At 40.9% G+C, this 23,676-nt stretch overlaps 1 pseudogene; it reads right to left on the reverse strand.

Moving 5' to 3' along the window:
• LOC115415727 (serine/threonine-protein kinase NLK-like) overlaps positions 1-23,676 on the reverse strand; it is a 45,427-nt pseudogene that overhangs the window by 19,177 nt on the left and 2,574 nt on the right.

Below are 23,676 nucleotides of genomic sequence, written 5' to 3' on the forward strand. Positions count from 1 at the left end.
AGTGTTCAGGGTCTGCTCAGGGTCTGCTCAGGGTCTGTTCAGGGTCTGTTCAGGGTCTGTTCAGGGTCTAAAGGGTTCAGGGTCTGTTCAGGGTCTAAAGTGTTCAGGGTCTGCTCAGGGTCTGCTCAGGGTCTGCTCAGGGTCTGCTCAGGGTCTGCTCAGGGTCTGCTCAGGGTCTATAGTGCTCAGGGTCTATAGTGTTCAGGGTCTAAAGTGTTCAGGGTCTAAAGTGTTCAGGGTCTGCTCAGGGTCTGCTCAGGGTCTGTTCAGGGTCTGTTCAGGGTCTGTTCAGGGTCTGTTCAGGGTCTAAAGGGTTCAGGGTCTGTTCAGGGTCTAAAGTGTTCAGGGTCTGCTCAGGGTCTAAAGTGTTCAGGGTCTGCTCAGGGTCTGCTCAGGGTCTGTTCAGGGTCTGTTCAGGGTCTGTTCAGGGTCTGTTCAGGGTCTAAAGTGTTCAGGGTCTGCTCAGGGTCTGTTCAGGGTCTGTTCAGGGTCTGTTCAGGGTCTAAAGTGTTCAGGGTCTGCTCAGGGTCTGCTCAGGGTCTGTTCAGGGTCTGTTCAGGGTCTAAAGTGTTCAGGGTCTGCTCAGGGTCTAAAGTGTTCAGGGTCTGCTCAGGGTCTGTTCAGGGTCTGTTCAGGGTCTAAAGTGTTCAGGGTCTGCTCAGGGTCTAAAGTGTTCAGGGTCTGCTCAGGGTCTGCTCAGGGTCTGTTCAGGGTCTGTTCAGGGTCTGTTCAGGGTCTGTTCAGGGTCTGTTCAGGGTCTAAAGTGTTCAGGGTCTGCTCAGGGTCTGTTCAGGGTCTGTTCAGGGTCTGTTCAGGGTCTAAAGTGTTCAGGGTCTGCTCAGGGTCTGCTCAGGGTCTGTTCAGGGTCTGTTCAGGGTCTAAAGTGTTCAGGGTCTGTTCAGGGTCTAAAGTGTTCAGGGTCTGCTCAGGGTCTGCTCAGGGTCTGTTCAGGGTCTATAGTGTTCAGGGTCTAAAGTGTTCAGGGTCTAAAGTGTTCAGGGTCTGCTCAGGGTCTGCTCAGGGTCTGCTCAGGGTCTGCTCAGGGTCTGCTCAGGGTCTGTTCAGGGTCTAAAGGGTTCAGGGTCTGTTCAGGGTCTAAAGTGTTCAGGGTCTGCTCAGGGTCTGCTCAGGGTCTAAAGTGTTCAGGGTCTGCTCAGGGTCTGTTCAGGGTCTGTTCAGGGTCTGTTCAGGGTCTAAAGGGTTCAGGGTCTGTTCAGGGTCTAAAGTGTTCAGGGTCTGCTCAGGGTCTGCTCAGGGTCTGCTCAGGGTCTGCTCAGGGTCTGCTCAGGGTCTATAGTGTTCAGGGTCTAAAGTGTTCAGGGTCTAAAGTGTTCAGGGTCTGCTCAGGGTCTGCTCAGGGTCTGTTCAGGGTCTGTTCAGGGTCTAAAGGGTTCAGGGTCTGCTCAGGGTCTAAAGTGTTCAGGGTCTGCTCAGGGTCTAAAGTGTTCAGGGTCTACTCAGGGTCTGCTCAGGGTCTGTTCAGGGTCTGTTCAGGGTCTAAAGTGTTCAGGGTCTGCTCAGGGTCTGTTCAGGGTCTGTTCAGGGTCTGTTCAGGGTCTGTTCAGGGTCTAAAGTGTTCAGGGTCTGCTCAGGGTCTGCTCAGGGTCTGTTCAGGGTCTGTTCAGGGTCTAAAGTGTTCAGGGTCTGCTCAGGGTCTAAAGTGTTCAGGGTCTGCTCAGGGTCTGTTCAGGGTCTGTTCAGGGTCTGGTCAGGGTCTAAAGGGTTCAGGGTCTGTTCAGGGTCTAAAGTGTTCAGGGTCTGCTCAGGGTCTGCTCAGGGTCTGCTCAGGGTCTGTTCAGGGTCTATAGTGTCAGGGTCTAAAGTGTTCGGGTCTGCTCAGGGTCTGCTCAGGGTCTGTTCAGGGTCTGTTCAGGGTCTAAAGGGTTCAGGGTCTGCTCAGGGTCTAAAGTGTTCAGGTCTGCTCAGGGTCTGCTCAGGGTCTGTTCAGGGTCGTTCAGGGTCTAAAGGGTTCAGGGTCTGTTCAGGGTCTAAAGTGTTCAGGGTCTGCTCAGGGTCTAAAGTGTTCAGGGTCTGCTCAGGGTCTGCTCAGGGTCTGTTCAGGGTCTGTTCAGGGTCTAAAGTGTTCAGGGTCTGCTCAGGGTCTGCTCAGGGTCTGCTCAGGGTCTGCTCAGGGTCTGTTCAGGGTCTGTTCAGGGTCTAAAGGGTTCAGGGTCTGTTCAGGGTCTAAAGTGTTCAGGGTCTGCTCAGGGTCTAAAGTGTTCAGGGTCTGTTCAGGGTCTGTTCAGGGTCTGCTCAGGGTCTGCTCAGGGTCTGCTCAGGGTCTGTTCAGGGTCTAAAGTGTTCAGGGTCTGCTCAGGGTCTAAAGTGTTGAGGGTCTGCTCAGGGTCTGTTCAGGGTCTGTTCAGGGTCTGTTCAGGGTCTAAAGTGTTCAGGGTCTAAAGTGTTCAGGGTCTAAAGTGTTCAGGGTCTGGACTTCACCTGCTGAATGGGACTTTGAGCTTGGAAGAGGATGCGTCGGCCCAGCAGCTCAGCGAAGATGCAGCCCACAGACCAGATGTCGATGGAGTTGGAGTAGTGGCGGCTCCCCATGAGGATCTCAGGAGCGCGGTAGTACTGCGTCACCACTTCCTGAGTCATGTGCCGTGATTCGTCCGTCTCCTCCACCCTGGCCAGGCCGAAATCACAGATCTGCCAGACAGACGGGATGGTTACTTATCTACTGGACCTGTTGAAGTGTCTGCTTTTTCTAACTTACCCCTCTGGTTTGAGAACTAGGAGGCGGTTTTTAAAGTCTACCGCTCATGCTAATGGCATTAATTGTGCTTTGTGAATTACTTATAAGCAAGAGAGGTGCTGGTGCGTGTTGTTCCCCCACTGTCCTAGAGACCCGGCCCAGCACTGGCCGACAACACTGGACCACAGTTATTTTAGAAATGATCTGCCTCAGATTAAATGTTACGTATTTTAATAAGAGTAACTGGAAAATAAATGACCAAAGTGCTGGTTTGCTGATATTTTCCAGGTATATGATGAAGTGTTATTTCACGTATATGTTGATTTATGTCCATTTATCCAGTAAATTTATAAATGTTCCACTGATAGAACCTGACCAGTGAATGTACTGTCATGAACAGACGGCGTTTGAAGTCCATCTGACACTAATATTCCTTTGGACTTAAACCCATTCTGTGGTTAATTCTCCAATTTCACATTTGGACCCCAGACTGCATCTGTGAGACTACAACCGACCAGCATTTAGGACTGGATTAGTCTGGACCAGTGACTCACACCTGGTACAGTTTCACTACTGTTATTCTGGAACCATCAGCTCCATTACCCCCTCCAGAGGCGTTACAGCGCCATGACAGAGGCGGGACCAAATGATCCACCGTTTCATTTACGCAGACGTCGTTCCAGAATAAAGGCCAAATATTCCCAGAACAGAAGTGCAGTGGAGAAGGGCCTTCAGACTGGTTTCTGCTGGATGGGGTCAGTGACCAGTCCACCTGGGCCCAGCTCATCAGACAATACAAGGCTAGTGCGTCGCTGCTGGTGCCGGAACAGCCCGTGAAGGAGGAAGCATGTGGCTGACCACGTCTGACTGACGGAGCGGCGACTGAGCGCTCACCTGACGGAAGCATTAGTTTTATACTGGACCGGATCTTTTGAAACAGCTCACAATGAAAATTCAACACAGGTCCCCTTTAAGTCAAAGCTTTTCTGAGTGAAATCTCAAAAAAACTCAAATAGCAAGTTACACAAGTTACATCACGTATCCTAGTATTTCCCACACAAAGCTAAACTTGTGCCATCCACCCATGTATATGAGGAGCAGCTCAGGACTCAGCTGATGGACAACCACGCTGTGGGGTCCACATACCTTGAGCACACAGTTGCTGTTGACCAGGAGGTTGCCAGGTTTGATGTCTCTGTGTAGAATGCCAGCAGAATGAAGGTATTTGAGTCCTGGTGATGAATGGAAAAAACACACCAAATATTAGAAGACACACACATTAAATACTTACAGACAGAGATACCTGATGTTTGATGGAAGTGGTGATCAGTGATGTATCTGAATTAGAAAATGCACTCAGTTCAGTGTTCAGGGCTTTCATTTAAATCTACAGGTTTGATCAAAACTGCTGAATTTAAAACACTGGGGGAAAATTCCACATTTATTTTTCCAGAAAGGGTGAGAAGGTTTAAACAGAACCTGCTCTGATCAGTGATTTTCTATCTATTCCAGTTTAAGCCCACTCCTCAGTAAGAAGGAATAATTACAGCTGTGCCATTTTTGAGCGAGCTCTTCCATCCAAGTGAGAAAACGTGTGAAAAAGAGTGTGAAAATACAGACACCAACCATGATTCTGCCAGTTTATGGGATAGAAAATATAACATTTACTACATTATGTTTGTTTGACTATGCTTTCACTGCATTGTCCTCCATTCTGATTTATTGATCTGATCTTTTTTGTTTTTGTTTTGTCTGTTCCATTATTAACATTTTTTCTATTGTTGGAAAAATGTTGTGAAGGAAAAGTAGTGCAAAGCAAACCTCACAAAACTATGCAGGCACTGTCACATAGGCATCATGTAACATGTTTTACATTTCCTGCAGTACATGCACACAGTATTTGAGCGACCCCCTCAGTGCAGAATTGTCATATATCTTAATCTGATCTGTTTCTGATTTACAACAACATATGGAAAAGACTTGGATCTGAAGTGACCAGATGTAATTCAAGTAATCCATGAAGTTTATCTGGAACATGTACGTCTCTGGTCATAAATCTATTTGCACTTAAATGTCATTTTGCGCCTTCTCATTCTGAATATTACAGTTTGTTATGCACCTTTGTTCTATTTTAGCAGATTCTACCCACATCTTTTCATACTTCTGATTTATTATGTGTAGTGTTTGCTCTTGTGTTGTATTTCTTTTGTACTTGTTTGCTGTGGTACTCTATTGTTACTGTATGTGTGTCATGCTGCTGCTACACTGACATTTCCCAAATTGGAATAAATGAAGTAAAATCATTTTATCTTATCTTTCTACACTGGAAAACAAAATTTTTACCGAGTGTATTTTTCTCATTTCTAGTCCAAATATCTCATCACACTTAAAATCAGACAGAATCACCTAAAGCTGAACTTTTCAGTCAGATATAAGAACTGATTTACGGACAATAGATCTGGAAAATCTGATTTGAAGAACTCTTACCAAGATAATTTTCACTTGTTCCATTGGCAGATATTGTTGCTTAATTCAACATTTTTTTTGCTTAATTCAAGTAAAAAAATCTGCCAATGGAACAAGTGAAAATTATCTTGGTAAGAGTTCTTCAGATCAGATTTTCCAGATCTATTGTCCGTAAATCAGTTCTTATATCTGACTGAAAAGTTCCTCTTTAGGTGATTCTGTCTGATTTTAAGTGTGATGAGATATTTGGACTAGAAATGAGAAAAATACACTTGGTCAGATTTAGATTTTGTCCAGTATATGGAGAAAAAAAAAAAAAAAAAATGTATTCTGGAGTTGTCCCTCCATTGGTAGCTACTGGCAGGAGCTTAAGAATTGTTTGGAAAAAGTACTGAAGGTGGACCTTCCATGTACATTTGAGGTACTATATCTGGGGAAACTGGACATAAACTTTTCTAGATCTGGGGACAAACATATTTATAGAATAATGCTAATTGCAAGCAAAAAAGCAATTACCAGAAAGTGGATGAAGAATGAGGTCCCTAAGGTTGAGGACTGGGCTGAGGTAATACACAATATTTATGTGATGGAAAAGCTAACTTTTTCTCTGAGACTGGAAGTGGATAGATTTAAAAGAATTTGGGAAAACTGGATAAAGTACATAAAATCAATTAGGTCTGATTTTATCTGAGGTGTATATTGTGGGAAAAAAAAAAACCCTAGTTCATGCTACAGAGGTTTGGTTTGTTCTTGTCAATTATATTTGTGTATTTGTTTTGGTTTAATATATTCCCTGCACTGGTAACATAGTAAAACCCTGTCAGTGTAACTGGGAAAATGTATGGTGGAATGCATAGAACCACGAAGTCCCGGGCATAATTTTATTTTAGTATTTGGAAAGGAATGGTCATTCCCTAATTTGATTTAAAGTAAAAGGATGAGGATGTCTTTACCTCTTTTTTTTTCCTATATTTTCTATTTTTTGATTGTCATGTTTAATTTAAAGATATTACATTTGGAGGAGAGTGGAAAGAGATGGAAAAAAAAAAAAAAATTCAGCCATTATGTACCAGCTGTATGTGGAATGTATTTTATAATGTTCAATAAAAAGATAATTAAAAAAAAAAAAAACTTGGATGTTTACATGTCTACTAGTGAGTCGACCCGTGGGGAACCCCAGGTTCTAGATCCTCTGATCCAGTTCAGTCCTGTCCTCTCTTTCCTTTGTTTGGAAACTTCCATGTTCATTTTCAGTGGAATAACCTCTCAGCTGGCATGTCTGTTTCTGTACATGTAATTTGACCCCAATGGGAACATGGCCTTATTGTTTACCTGTTGCTAGGTAACCCACTTCAATGATGATTCTAGGATTCTGGGCATAGAGACATGATTGGTCAATAGGAGACTACTGTATTCCAAAATTACTAATATCTCCCAAAATATTGGTCCAATCAGTTTACCGTTTTCACTAGTCTGTTCCTTGACCATAAATACAGAAGTATGACAAACTGCAGCAGTCAGATCTGTACAGATTTAGTGTGATGCTTGAGACACAGATTCCACTTCCTAATTATAACACAGGATGTTGTTTTGATAAGTTTAGATTTTTAGGATCGATAAAGTAATGCTGAAAAAATTTCATCCAATCTAGGGAACTATTATTATTATTATTATTATTATTATTATTATTATTATTATTATTATTATTAATAATAATAATAATAATAATAATAATAATAATAATAATAATAATAATAATAATAATAATAATAATATTATTATTATTATTATTATTATTTATATTATTATTATTATTATTATTATTATTATTAATAATATAATAATAATAATAATAATAATAATAATAATAATAATATTATTATTATTATTATTATTATTATTATTATTATTATTATTATTATTATTCCCTTTATTTAACCAGAAAAAAAAGTGTTCTGGCCAAGACAGCAGCAGCAGAAGTCACACAAAATAGAAATCACAGCCATACGTCTACACTACTATACATAAACACAATCAAAGTCAGGACTAAAAACAAACTTAAAACTGATAAGAACATACATATAAACCACCACCATTATCCAAAGTTTGGATTATTCCATACTCCAAACTTTAAATAAAGTCTAAGTGCTCAGACTAAGACTACTGACCTCAGAGTCATAGTGATAATAAGAGAACGTGACAGTGCAGTGTAATGTAACAAACCTCGCAGTATCTGATAAAGAAAAACTTTGGCGTGGTCTGAGCTCAGAGGCTGCGGTGATACGATGATCTTATGGAGGTCACTTTGCATCAGTTCTGTCACCACATAGCTGAACAGCGGCAGTAAAGGAAAATGAAATACACAAGTCCAAGACAACCACCAGTTCAAGACAGCACCCATAAACTGTGCATGAGTTCTGTTTTATATCGACCCACAGTCATTTGGATCTACTGAGGTTTTTATGAAGTTCTATGGGTCTGCCCATGCTTTCTGCATTACAGTCTGGTGACCCCGTTACACAGTAACATGTATTTTGTCACATGTTACCACATAATGGGGACACCAAACTGTAATGCAGATAACATGGACAGACCCATGTATGAGGGGAAGTTACTGCTCAGCCTTATTTCTAAGAATAATATTCGTTACTAAAAAAATATATATATATCAGTATCAGCCCCAAAGTTTCAGTATTGTTCAGGCTCCAGTTACAATATCTTTTAATATCAATGAATAATATGTAAAAAAAAAAAATCAATTTATTTTTAAAATGACTAAAACATTTATTTGTACAGTAATTGCAGAACTGTCTTGTAGGACTTTATCTTGTATATATTTTGCACCTTGTATTTATCTTTAATTACCTGTTTGCACTGAAAAAGGAGAAGCTCTCCAATCTAACTGTACATTCAGTATAATGACAATAGAGGGCATTCTATTCTATTCTATTCTATTCTAATTTAAGGATTAATATAAGGCTAAATAAAACAGTTAGTAATATTTACCTCTACACTGTCCCTTTTCTGAATCACTAGTTTTAAAAAAAGAACTCTGGTCTATAAGAAAAATAAAATTTCACCAATTTGTCATCTTTTTTCATTTTTTCCTTAAAAAGAATAAAGTGTATTCAGGACTGATGAATGAGTTTCTAGTGCAAGTTTATTTCCAGTTGTCAGTTTCTTTTGCTCAAGCTTCCTGCTGCACATACAAGAATTAGCAGGGATCCTTGTGCTACTGAAATGAGTCCACAGTGGGACATCAGAGTACTTCATTTACTATATGAGTAACGAAGCAATAAAACTAATTGGCAGACAATATTTCAGAGCGCTCTAATGGACCCGCAGAGTCCTGAGTCTGCAGAAAGTCTCAGCGATAAAATGAAAACCACCAGGCAACCGCTGCCTAAAACACTGATTAAAAATGTTTTTTATCATCACTTTATATCTATCAAATTTGCGATAAAGCTGTAAATAAAGTCAAAATGTCATTATTTTTTAAATATTCACTGATAGGTGTATCAAAACCTTGCTGCAGGTCAGAGGGACTGGACGAATACTCGTGAACTGAGGCCACTTCTGAGATTATAAGATTAAAAGTATTTGTGCAGAATTCATTTTCATATTATACTGTTTCTCTGCAGGGTTTTTTAAATAACCAAGATCCAAAGAACACATGTAGTCATTTCCCTTTTGCCCTATCTAGATACAGAAATAATTTTGGTCTTATTTGTGAAGTCAAAGAAATTCAGCCTTTGATGTTCAAAAAAATGACAACTTTGGCTTAAAAAAAAAATCCTCAGACACAGCCCTGACGAACTATTAGTCAAGGGCAAGGTAATCTGACCGAGATTATTACTGTACTTAGACATGACTAAAATAATGACAACTAGGTGTTTAAAATAACCAAGACGGTTTTTTGGAGGGAGGTTTTTAAAATGAACACCCCACAAAACCGCACAGTAACAGTACTGGGAGTATAATACCTGCAGGTCTGGATGGAAGGGCTGACAAATACCTCTAATATATTATTCACTGTCGCTTTAAAGTCTAGATCCATCAGTTGGATGAAACCAGAACCTCTCTCATTTAATACATGGATTCAAAAGTTTGGATATTTACCAAATGGGACAGATCACATTCTACTAAGCCTTCAGAAATCACCTTCCTAAAAGATGGAACCTATGTTACCTTTGTTCCTGCAAAAATAATATTTAGTGGTGATGCAAAACCCACGTTTTATCAAGGTGTTGTCATCCTGTTTCTGACTAGGACAGTAGTTCTGACCTTTTTCAGCTCGGGACCCCAATTTTAACGTCCACATTTCTGCAACCCCAGACATTCAAAAACAGAGATTTTTTTTTTCTTTTTCTAAAATTAATGTTTTTGATCATGTAATAGTTTTCTATCCTATGTTTCAAATCCAGGTTAATGTTAGAGGACATTTAGTCTATATAATGTGTATTATTGTGGCCATGTAGTCTATATAATGGCTATTATTGTGGACATTTAGTCTATAAATGTCTATTATTGTGGACATTTAGTTTATATCATGTCTATTAATTGTGGACATTTAGTCTATATAATGTCGATTATTGTGACATTAGTTTGATAGAATGTCTATTATTGTGGACAGAGGCAGTAAATCCAGTGTAGATTAAAGGGTCAGGATCTGTCCCAGTCAGTCCAGCTGTGATTTACAAGGAGGACAATTAATACTGAACAAAATAGAACTGAAACTATGAATTAGGAAAGAGCTGCAGCCATCTGAAAGTGACCACAAGGAACATCTGACACAGAAACGGAACACAGTGCTGCAGTTTCACAACCACAGTTTGTCTGCTATGGACTGGGATTGTCTCTGTCAACTCACCATAGATTTTTATTAGTAGAATTTCTATTTTTAATTTTATCATTACTATAAAATTTCAGGCGACCCCATTGGAATTCCAGGCGACCCCACATGGGGTCCCGACCCAAAGTTGAAAAAACACGGACTAAGGATTATACCTATAGCCTTAGTTTGGTGTAGATATTGTTTGCTGTGATTGTTATTGTTACCTCCGCCAGGAGGTATTGTGATCACTTTGCTTTGTGTGTTTGCATGCGTGCATGTTTGTTTGTTTGTTTGTTAGCAAGATAACTCAAAAAGTTATGGATGGATTTCATGAAATTTTCAGGAAATGTTGATACTGGCACAAGGAAGAAATGATTAAATTTTGGTGGTGATGGGGGGGGGCAGATCTGTCTTGGCGGAGGTCTGCGCTCTCTGAGTGCTTTTCTTGTTTTCTTTAATTTCCATCCTATGTTGCCTATGGGGGTTTGTACACATACAGCTGAAAAAAAGGAAAAGAAACTAACTGAACTGTATTTAAATGTATACATTGTATTGTACTGGTGAAAAGGAAAATCTACTAAAAACTAAGTTTAAAAAAATAACAGACGAAAACAAAAACAGAGTTTCATAAAAATGCCAACTGTAAATGTACAGAGTGTTTTGACTCTGAATACTGTTACGCACGTGTACATTCTACAGCTGACTGCGCCTACGTTCCATGGGATTCAGAAATGATTCGGACATGCATGCTTGTGTGCTTACAGGTTTGTGTGGCACTGGGATCTAGTTACTGCTTACGGTTAGCCAATTCCAGTTCTAACGTAGTGTTCTTTAATGGTGCATGTTGCCACTCTCGACAGCAGAAAGGCACTAAAGAAGACTGAGGATCAAGACTTTTGGAGAAAATCCAACCCTCTGCTCTGAAATCAGTGCGACCGTCCACAACTGGGATTGTCGTTATCTTACAAATGGAGGTGGCTAACGTCAAGAAGCCAGTACAGGAGTACATGCAAACCTCATTTACTGAACCTGTCCCAGACTCGTAAGGTGAGGGTGAGAAAATATGTGCAACACTACTCAAGAAGAGCAATGCCACAAAGTCCATTTGAAAAGTTTCCATTAGAAGGCCAACTCAGGCTGCATTAGCTTCACAAGGCCATAACAAAGACGAACACTAAACTAAAGATATGCATTTTTAAATTAGCATGCGCTTTAAAAAAAAAAAAAAAAACCTTCAAATTAAACTGCAAATGAAAATGTCAAAATGCAGTAATAATAATACAGAAATGTTACAGATGATTTCTTCTAAAAACAATAACATCCATTTCCTTAGTATTTCTGACTGATCCAAATGTTCAAAATCAGAACAAAACCATTTGTATCAGAGATTCCACAAGAACAAGCACAGGAATCATCAGTCATCAATCATCACTTCTACGTAAACAGCAAATAGTTAGATTCAATTAGATTCAAGCAAGGATACATCTCTTCAAAGTAGTCGATGTGTGGAGGTTGTAGTATGTCCAGAGCAGAGAGGACCTGTGGAGAAGGTCAAAGGTTAACACTTGTAATAAGACAAACCATAAGACTGCTGCTACATGTAGATGGGTGCTTCTATGAAACTGGGTACAGTTTAGTACCTGGCACTTTTCCAGCTTTTAGACCCAATAATAAAAAGGTAAATGTAGACATATTTCCCCCCAGGATGGACCTAATGATGACCTCTGACAAATGCACAAAAATTATACTCTTGCTCTGATCCATCCCAAAATTAATGAATTTTTTTATAAAATATTGGACCCAAAAATAGGACCAAAATTAGAACAGTAAAATCTCCCTAGCTGTCAGTGCATTAGATGTGTAAACATGTGTAAATGCTCTTCTATAGATTATAAATACAGACACTGTGTTCAATGTGTGGATCCTAGTGGTTTTTCTAATCTACATGTGGGTTTTTCATCAGTCTCATTCCAGGTTTTGTATGTAACCCATCGTGTCCACTTGTGTTACATGCAGAACCTTCCCAATTAAACACATATAAATTGCAAATGATTTTGTAACAGTGGTCATTTTTGTGAAACACTCTGTCTTGCATAATTCAATTCAGTTCAATTCCAAAAATGTACCTGTGAGAGAATAAAGAGATATTCAAAAAAATAGTCGTGTGTAATTTTTGAGTCCTTTTGACCGTGTTACATGTAGATTTTTGTATTAAATATAATGTCAAATAATATAAAATGTGTTTTATCTGAAAATTAGTTTCTCTTTTATCTCTGTAAATATTTATTTTTAAAATGGACCCAAAGTGCTTCCAAACCTGCTTCATAACATTCATCTACATCTGGGTTAAATTTTTAGCCCCATGTCCTGCTTTTAGGACCAGTTTCATTTAGTATATTTAGCAAAAACAAAACACCAATCAATAAGAGTCTACCTAAGTTATGTCTGTCATTTACATAGACTCAAACTGAGTGAGGAAAAAGAAAAGCACGGCAGCAGAGTCGCACTTGTATCGGCTGTTTGTGATGTGATGGATGAGCGCTGAGCTGCAGTGCTGAAGGCTACGACTGCAGCAGAGATGCTCCGCAGTTCCATGAGATGTTATAGCAGTGAAATACCCAAAAGTGATGCATTGACAACACAGACGGTCAACTAAGGCATTGATGAATACATCCAACGGGAAACAAAAAAAAAGGATGTTTATAAGAGCTTAGTGTGAGACTGTGGCAGACAAGCGCATCTATACATCTGTATTACAGAAACTAACGTATATGAGGGTTGAAACCGGATGAAATCTAAAACCATTAAGTCATCCACAGCCTCAAACACTCTTCTGCCTTCAGTGTGTGCATTGTTTTTGTTGACTTCTTTCATTCACAGAGCTATTCGGCTGTAGCAGCAGTTTTCCATTGGTTTTCAGAGGTCTTTAGTACCTTCTAGGGGGTGGGGGTCGATGAGGGGTCTGAAAGTATTCAGAGGCATTTTGCCCCTCCCCCCCACCACCACCACCACACTTTACCACTATCTTGTCATGTTTGTCAAAGTGACCATATCTGTGTGGAGAAGTTTGGAAGAGTTTAATCACATCATAAATGAGTAATATCTCTAATTAGAGCTGCACAATATATCATCTGAGCATCGACATCGCGATATACGTGTGTGCAATGGTCACTGCGACGTAGGAGGCAAATGAACTCACCGTGTCCTCATCTAATTTCAAGGGTACCTGACACACACTGCACACAGCCATCCACCAATCACAATCAGTTTGGAGTGAGTCGCCGGTACAGTATTGAAAAATGAGCAACGAACAAGAGAAAATCACCGTAAATGAAGACTTGGTGCCAAAAAGAAAAGCAACGTCAGTTATCTGGAATGATTTCAGCTAAAAGAAGGATGATACTGAAACACATGTTCTGTGTTGATAGTGTCTTGCAACCAGAGGCAACACAACTAATTAGTTTGACCATTTACGTCAGCACCACACAGCTGTTATATCCTCCAGTGTATTTTTTCTTATCGCAATATATATCGCAGGATTTAAAAAAAAATTGCAATGTCATTTTTTTTCAATATCGTGCAGCCCTATCTCTAATGCATACAGGTGTCGTATGCATTTTGCTGTGTTTTTATCACCTTCTGTCCAGGGCTGTGATGCTGACATTCTGTTAGTGTCAGACTTTAAAACCTCTGGGAAAAACTGTCCCCTGCCTTTACTAAACCATGTCGTACTAGCGCATTAATACCACTATCTAAGGACTGATGTTAGTAAATGTGTCGTTCCTGTTTTGACTTCATTTCCCATCATGCAGTGTGGTACTGCGCTCCCCCTCAACCATTATGGCCATAGCAACATCAATGTAAGGCTATTGTATTCCAAAATGAGTAATACCTCAGAAAATATTAGTCCTATCAACTTAATGTGGAGATGGAACTATTCTTCCCTGTAGGACACAAATTGGCCAGTTAAAAACGTCTACATTTCTCAGAACTGTGCAGATACACACACAGACAGACACTCTGAGACCTTCCAGTATTATGATATAGATGTTTCATTCACAGTGAAAACAGATACAGTAATGACTGCAAGTCTAACTTCACAGAAGACAGTCAGTTTACATGACACTGAAACGAATGACTGCATTATTCAAAATAAAAGCAGACTTTAGAAGTACATGTACACGTTATCTTGACTAAAATCTGAGGTTTAATAGCCAGACTAACACACCTAGATAATGGGATTGAAAACTGATTTACTCCTGCATGTACACAGACCAGGTCGGATTGGAACAGGTCTAGAACTTAACCAACATGAATCTCATCTGCACAAACAGTCGAGTGGACCAAAAGTATACTACGTACAAGTTTTCAACATTGTCCACTGTCATGTGAGTTTACCTCTGAGTTCATGACTATGTAGCTCGTTATTGACTATTATTGTGTTGTGTGACAGTGGAGGTCAGGGGTCACCAACCCTGGTCCTCCACATCTGCTGTCCTGCATGTTTTCGATGTTCTTCCAGTCCACCTGACAGTCATCATCAGGCTTCTGCAGAGCTGGATGTGAGCTGATCATGTGAGTCAGGTGTGTTGGAGCAGGGACACATCTAAAACATGCAGGATGGTAGATCTGGAGGACCAGGGTTGGTGAGCCCGGGTGTAGGTTAAACAAACTGAAAGAGTCAGTACCACCACCATCGTAGAGGAGGAGACGTGATTTCAACAACAAACTGTTCAGTATTCAGACTGAATACAGAAGAGTCGAAGAAAACGCCTAATGGACTGAGCTGGTAGTGTACAGGTACTGACTGTGTGTGTGTGTGTGTGTAACCCATGTGGACAGCAGGTCTTAGAGTGTGTGTGGACTTACATTTTCGTGTTTGAAGAAACACAACATCTTCAGCTCACGAAACACCCTCTTGCAAGAAACGAGGTTTTGGAAGACATTGGGCATCTTTTGAGGGCAACTCGCTTTCCATCTCTGGTGGTCAGTTACAGACCTGGATCAAAACACATTAAAACAACATTAGAGCTGGGAGTGGGGGTTATTTTAATAATGACTTCACGGATTTCTTCAAAAACATGTCTTAAAAGAAATAAAACAGTCCAATCCAAAGAAGTGTAGATGATAAAATTGTTGCAAGCATGTGATGTTTCAGTGTCTCACTCCCTTTCATGACTAAAACCCCTGGGTGTGAACTGTATTTAGAAGTCCATCCAGAAGCAGACCAAAGGTGGACTCACCCTCTGATTCAGTGGTTTGGATTTGTTTTCATTCTTTCCATATCATGATCAGTACTGACGCCATTAGAACTATGAAAGAGCACATATTCATGAAGCAGTCAAGAATTAGTCTTTGGTAGTTCTTGGCCTTACTGTGTTTGGGACCATCAGTTCTGCTGTGCAGAGGTAGGGTTTCTACAGAGTTCTAGACAGTGAACAGCCCACTCCATACTGTTCTACTGCACTTATGGCCTGGACCACTCAGCTCAGTAAAGACCAAACAGTCCATCCTTACTTGAAAATGTGAGGGTCAATGAACCCAGAATATTTCAAGAATATTGGGGGAACTTTGACTGCATCCACCAAATTTGAGATTTTTGGATCCACCTGCCATGTTTTTTTTAGCATATGGTTTTGACATTGCACCATGAAGCATAGAGAAGGAGGTGTGATGGTCTGGGGGGGCTTGGTTGGTGACACTAGAGCTGGGTTAAAAAAATCAATTTGATCAATTTTGGATCAGTTTCTTTAAAATTTGTGTAATTAATTAATGGCGGATGAGATCAATTTTTCAGAACAGGACCGTGAGTAAATGACCCAGAAACCACCGATGCGGAAGTGCGGCCGGCTCCGTCTCACGAGCCCCTTGCTGAGACAGGGCGTCTTGGTTGTGCTCGCAATGGTTCTGTTGAGGGAGGAACGCGGAGGAAGGGTGGAGAAAACCCCTCAGTGGGAGGGTGGAGAAAACCCCTAAGTGGGAGAAAGGTTGGAGAAAACCCCTGAGTGGGAGGAAGGGTGGGGAAAACCCCTCAGTGGGAGGAAGGGTGGGGTAAACCCTCAGTGGGAGAAGGGTGGGGTAAACCCCCTCAGTGGGAGGTCCTCCACCCTCAAACTGGAACCCACAGTGCGGAGGACCTGGCCGGCGGAAGCGGGTCACGGAAGCCAGTCCTACCAGAACTATTAACTTGGATCACCTGTGGCTGAGGGTGGACTTAGAGGAATAGTAAAGCGGAAATCACGAAGCTCCGCCCACCCTCCCCCTTCAGTGAGTTTCTTGTACCAAGGGCCCAACATGAGTCTGTTTCAGGGGTTAAACTGGTGTCAGTGCCCCAGGGTGACAGTAATGAGCCTTAAGACTGGAAACAGCAGGAATAAACAAAAGAAAGATGATGAAGAAGTCTGATCTGATCCACTGGAGAAACATGGACATGTTTTGTGTTCATTATTTCAGATCAGATTCATCTGTTTTCTGCTGAAATGTCAGATTTATTTCCTTTCTAATATCAGTATTGATTCTGTGTTGCATGGCTGCAGTACTCAAATAATCAGGTTACAACTCAAAATTGTACTTTGGTGTCACTAAATGAATCTGAATCAATCAATTAATACTGAATCGAAATTAATCAATTCAGAACCTTATGAATCGAAATTGAATCGATGAAGGAAATTGGCCATGATACCCAGCCCTAGGTGACACTGATGGTGATTCTATATTTAAGTTCAAGACACAACACAGAGGAAGCTGGGTAGGACCGACCATCCACCCACCCACCCATCCATCTTCTTCCACTTCATCTGGCTCTGGGTCATGGGGACATCAGCCTGAGCAGAGGGACCCAGATTTCCCTCACCCCAGCCACCTCTACTAGCTCCTCCGGGGGGATTCCAGGGCGTTCCCAGGCCAGCTGAGAGATATAATCCCTCCAGCGTGTCCTGGATCTGCCCCAGGGTCTCCTCCTGGGTGGACATGCTCAGAACACCTCACCAGGGAGGGTCCAGGAGGCCTCCTGACCAGATGCCCAAACCACCTCAGCTGGATTCTGTCGATGTGGAGGAGCAGCGACTCTACTCTGAACTCCTTCCAAACTCCTCATACTAACTCTAGAACCAGCCACCCTGAGAAGGAAACTCATTTCAACCGCTTGGATGCACGATCTTGTCCTTTTGGTCACTACCCACAGCTCATGACCATAGAAAGGACCATCATCTGTTTAGAAAAGGACAGGGACCCTGAACACATCATGGAGGATGGTGTCAGATGACTTCAGCCTAACTGAGGTGGGTTGGATGAACCGGACCGCAGTGAAGGCAAAGCAGTCAACAAGGTGCTCTGCGGTCCACATGGTACCTAGAACAAACACACACACACACACACACATATTCTTCTTCTCCGTCTCCACCACATGCAGATGAATTGCAGGACGTTTGGTGGAAAAGTACCTAAAGGTTTTCCAGTTATGCTCTGGAACAACATGATGGAGGCCAGATGGAGTCCAACACATGCTTAATACTTTACACTGACACAGACCTTATATGTTGATATTGAAAGGATATTTTTTTGGCTTAGAATGAAGGCCTATTTTATAAAAGTATTAATAATTACAGAACTACATTCATTACAGTCACTTTGAAGGAGCAATAACTCCAATCTACTGTGACCTAATCAAATTCGCTTTGAAATGTCACCTCATATCTCTTTATTAAGGAAACTGTGTGACAATGGTAATGTTCTTTATTCACCTCTAACTTTTTCAACTTAGGAGCAAATGCTCTAAGACAAAAAAGCAAGTACCCTGAGGTGAGAATGCAATGAAATGTGTAATAGACACTTATATGGTGGCTCTTTCAGTGACATGCTGTTGATATTACAGAGAATAGATCCTACCGTTTCAATGTCACACTGGACTGAGAGCTCCGAGAGAAAGCGGATGTAGTGTGACAAGCTAAATGACTGAGGAGGATTAAGAACAAAGAATACACGGTCATCCCTAAACGTGTCTGCTGGTGGAGCTGCAGCCTCTCACCAGTTAGAGCAGGATGTTTCAGAGCAGCAGCCACAGAGATCAGAGCCTCGTGAGGAACGTGGCACGATGTAAGTCAGTAAGAGCATTCGGCCCTTCGACTCACCAGCACCTCCAGTAAACCCCCCAAATAGGATCAGTCCTGCCAAACAGATGGCAGCGGCCTAAGAACCAAGGACTCACCGAGCACTGGACTCCACTGCCGTAAGCCCACAGGCTCCAACAGTACCCAGTCAAACTGGAAACCAGTCACTGCACTGTGAAATATTTCCCCTGAAGGATTCATTTTGTTGAAAACCACTGTACAACCCTTCATTTAGCTCAAGTGCTAAAGGCCTTTAAGGGGACTGCACCTTAAAGGATCAGGGACTCCAAAACGTGGGATTCCTTTGAAAAAACTATGAAATTTCTGTTTTACTGTTTGTTTTCTAGTTAAACATACTGTTTGCTCAATTTTACCATAAATTCTTTAACTACATATTGAAAAGCCCATTATAAATACAAGTATCTTTACTGCTTTAATACAAGACACCTACTTCTCCTCATTTAATATTCATTATTAAACATTTTGATAGTTTGCTTGGAACACTATTTGTTTTCACATGTTCTCCCATTTTCAGTCATCCAGCACTTCCATATTTGACCTGATTTAATAATAATTTATTTCCACACCAGGGGCCAGATGTGTGGGCAATACAATACATTTTCTTGCACAGAAACTGGACTGTGTCTATAAATACTTTGGACCAAAGTACAAAGTATTAAAAGTAGAAGCATGATATGGTGAATATGGAATTCATTAGCATTTTCCATACATACATGTGTTTATATACATAAGTAGGACTTGACATTATGTACTGTGTAACCAGGGTGCAATTTGTCAAAAAAACAAAACAAAGGGAGGTGTGGGTTGTTTTTTTAAGGGGGGGGGGGGGTATATGTGGGGGTGCGGTCCATAACTAACGCTGGCATAAAACGAAAGTGAAACTTTCCATACTTTCAACATCCAACTCCTGGTTCTATTCCTCTGTTAAACACGGATCTTACATGAAATTCTGACAACTTCTACCCTGTATCCACTGGACACACAAATGCTGGGCCCCAGGAATTTGCCCGTTTACCCCCCCTTACGATGCCCCAGTGCTATGGGGACGTTCATGAATTCTGAGGACTGTGCCGTTGGGTTCAGGTGACGTTAGTGCCAGTAATGAAGGATACAGGTGGAAGAAAACTGACACAACCTGCTGTTATTTACACTGGTGGGCTGTCGTTTGTCCCCCCCCCCGGTCCCCAAAGGATGAAATTCCTTGAGCAGAAGTAGGGATGTAAAACCAGAGGGAGAGGTTGATCTCCCCATCACCCCCAACAAATCACCCCCTGTGTGTAACTACAGCTGAGCAGTATGGCAAAAATACTGCACTTTTCTAAATGGATTAATATAACTGTATTAGAACATGCAGTATAATTACAGAAGGTAACCAGTGTGATGAGTGTCCTGATGAAACTTGGACACTCAACAACACTGTTCACTGGATAAACACATGAATATCAACATAATCACTCATTTTCTTGTCAGTGTCAAACAAATGCAGTCTTATGTATTTAAAGTCAGGAAAATAGGAACAAATTGGAGCATTTTTGTCCAGTTGAATATAAACAGAGCTGGGCGATATGTGAAAAAAAAATTATATCACGATATATTTTCATATCAGACGATATCCAATGTGTATCACGATATAAATCAAATCACTATTTTTGTCAAGCTCAACTTTACATTACTCATAAGTTTAGATGTGAAGGACATCAGAAGGTTATTTGCGATGTTAAATATGATTTATTTTGTGTCAGAGGTTGGAACATGGACAGATGTGCTGAAAGAACATATACAACTGTGTCCGATCAATAAAACAGGTCCATATATTTAAAACTAACTAAAAAGTCGACCAAGCCAGAAAAAAGCTTTCAACTTTAAAAGGATAACACAAACAAAACAAACCATTACAGTTGATGGTCACTCACACACTGTCCATCAGTTACCCTTCTCCATTCAGCACAGTTTTTGTTCAAACCCGAAATCAACGAATTTAAAACTAATCTCTGCTTCTCCAGTTAAAGTCTCACACTCTCAAAGGTCATTTCAGCTCGGTGTCCATTCCAGACATGTTTATCTCACTGAACTCTGTGTTAGTCAGGGGGACAGGGGCCTAACGACAAGTTAGTTTTGGCCTTGTAATTAAAAAAACAAAAACAAAACTGGAATAAAACAGTGTGCAGGAACAAAGCCTACAAATAACACAAGCCCTTAATCAAACCTTCAAACATCATTCATCCTGACCCCATGGGGCTTTAAATATGTGGATTTACCTTAAATGTATCTAAACTAATACAGTACCACTGCAGGCGGATTATTTACACAGAATACCAGGAGGAAAACGAAGGCCGACTGCTGTGTTTTCAACAGCAAAAACAACAGGTTTACCTCCACCGAGTCCACGCAGACGCAAACCGGAAACACTGTTCAGACACCGGTTCTGATCCGACAACCCAGTAGCTAATATGTTCAAAATAACCACGTCACCGGCCTGTGAAGAAAACCTTTCTGCTGCATTCAGCCAGGAGATAAAAGTGTCCTGGTGAACACCTGTGGATGGAAATACGCCGACATCCGACGATGATGGACCCAAGGATTCTAAGAAGTTCCGTGGGTGGTATCCCATAATAGCAGCTCCTCTGTGACACCAGCGGGGCTGTGTTTTGCATACAGCTAATAGAGGTTTAAAAAAAAAAAAAAAAAAGGAAAAAATACTCCCCCATTCATAAGACTGTACCTGCCAGAGTGGAAGGCTGACTCAGACCTGTTCTAAAAGCGGAGACGGTTCAGAAAAGACACTAGTGCTCTAGTCACTTCCTGTACTGGATCAGTCTGTCATGGTTCCTCCTCTGTAGGAGACTAGAGCTGGACCACATCCCATTCATTCCAACTGGCCTGAATGACAAAACAACTGAACAGGGACATAGTTTTGAATCAAAGGAACAATACTTGTCATAATATACATTTCTTCTGTCTTCAGGATTTATCTTGACAATGTCACAAAAACACATTTTAAAATGTTTCAAGGTTTTGTGCTCCTTCCTTTTCCTCCTGCAGGGTTCTCCTGACTCTACAATTCAGTGGAGACTTTCAAAAATAACTCCTAGAGCTAATGGCTTCTTTTTTAGCACACATTTGGTAGGGATGATTGTTAAAATGATGTGACAATATATAATTTTATAGGAAAACATTATGTTTTCTAGCTCCACTTGTGCTCTTAAACCCTATGAAAACCAAGAGAAGATCCTGCTCATTTTTCTATTATTAATATTGAGTAAATATTTTCTCATCATAATTGTTTTTCATGTTTTACCTCTGGATTTGAGAAATGATCCACTGTTTATGCGTGTCTGTTTTAACACTAAAGAACTGATGGAGCAAAATAAGGACTAAATCACAAAATGAGGAACTGAAGGTGTTTATTTTGTCTTCATATTGACATTTTCTTCTTGGATCTTTTAAGAAAGGTTTAAATTACTAATAAGTGTCTGGTTTCTTCAACTGTCAGGACAAAAGGAGTCAGAAATCCCATCTAAAGGAGGTAAAAACAAGAGGGAATAATATTAATATTCATTAAATCATATTAGCACCTAGGATTAAAAACATTATTCTATTATTATTAATCGACTTTGATCCACCCGCACAATGCTCTGAACCCTTCTGACCACACCCACATGGGAAACAGGAAGTGAATTGTTTAATCTCATTGAAGCAGTTTGCGGTGCAGGACTTCTGACATCCAGGACGTCTGAAACCGCCCCCCTTTGGGCAAATACGGTGTAAATGTTGGCTTTTTTAATTCCCCACTTTTACCTCCTTGACTCCCTGATGTTTGATGGTGACCCAGAAATTGATTGTGGTGCAGCGTCTGAAGGATGTCGCAATTCTCTACAAATACATGCTGACAACTATGGACCAAAACTGGAGGACTGAGGAGGCAGAGCAGAGGAGCTGTGACTGAGGACACACCTCAGACTGAAGCTGTTCGGGTTAAAGCCATCAAATGTGTGACCCAGCTTGTGTGTGCTTAGTCGAAAACTGTGCGACACTTCCCATCTCCATCCCATATCAACACATTATGCCAGGTTGAGTTGAATTAAAAAGGAAATCAGACCATGTTTTCTGGGACTGCCCTGTCATGAAGGATAGTTGGAGACAGATACAATGCCCTACAGGATAAGTTTAAATGCAAAATACCCCTGGAGAGTAAGACTATGTTCTTCAGACACATACCTCAGGAATGGCCAAAAACTGATAAACATTTGAATATTTTGCTGGTAGCCTGAAAAAAGACTATCACCGGGAAATGACTATCACAGGACAGCTCAACTTTAAACGGATGGATGGAAATCACAGTAGACATTTATGATGTGGAAAAGAAAACAGCATTTGTTAATCACAAATTGGAGAAATCTGCTTCATACTGGGAAAACTGGGTCAGCTATGTGACACCCTATAGGCCTGATTTTTTTTTTCACAAATCAGGGATTGTGTCGTATGGAAAGATCGCTTCCTACTTGTGCATAGTTTTTCCTCTTTTTTGGTTATCTGACATAAAACAAAATATTATTCTGGCATTTAGAGCAGACAACAGATGATGATATATACATATGATGTGCCGAATAGGAATGTCTGATACTGAAGGTCAATAAAAATAAATGAGAAAAAAAAAGGCAATCAGAGGTTTATCCAAACACTCATTTGACAGAAGATAAAATCCTGCCATAACAGACAGATGAAGCAGATGTTCCACTCGTCATATTTAACTGACATCTACTTAAAATGACAGCTCCTAGATGAGGACATCACATGTTAAATGCCTGTTTCTTTGACTCCTCTGTGGTCATCTCTGGTTAGAGTACCAAAGACCTGACCTTAGAGGGTGTCTGCTGTACAGGCTCAGGGACCAGTCCATCTCAGATTCAAAACAATGAATGTCGTCAGTACCAGTACTGGAACAGCCCATGAAGGAGGAAACATGTCTTACCATGACTGACTCAGTATTCACTCATACTTGATAACAGGCTATAATGTAAGTTACCCGACAGAACCGCTAGTATTATACGTGATCTTCTGAAATAGCTAGCGATGAAAATTCACCAGAGGAACCCTCTAAGCCCGCTACAACCTACGCAAAAGCACAGACATTTGTTCATCTTCTCAAGACGGCAAGAACTAGAATAAAGATTATTCACATAAGGACATTTCATACTTCATGAGAAACTCAAGATCCAAACTCCTGGGAGGTCCTCCGCTTTTCCGCATTAACCACGCCCACTTCAAATTTCTGACCAATCACGAGTTCTGTGACACAGCATGAAAAAACAGTTCAGCCCGGACGGTGTTTCAAGAACAAGCCCTGGGAGGCAGATCACATTTTCCTGTTCTTGCAGAGTAAGTAGCAGCTTCAGTGCATTAGTGCAGCTATCACCTCTCACAATTCCCCAGCTCCACCCTTTTGTCCAAATATGGTCATCCTTGCTTCAGAGTACTACTGGATACTGTAAGTTTGTGGTTGAGCTTTTGCACTAAGAAGACCATAGGAGGATTCTGTCATGAAGTTTACC

Source organism: Sphaeramia orbicularis, unplaced genomic scaffold (genome assembly GCF_902148855.1).
Source record: "Sphaeramia orbicularis unplaced genomic scaffold, fSphaOr1.1, whole genome shotgun sequence".
Classification (NCBI taxonomy): Eukaryota; Metazoa; Chordata; class Actinopteri; order Kurtiformes; family Apogonidae; genus Sphaeramia; species Sphaeramia orbicularis.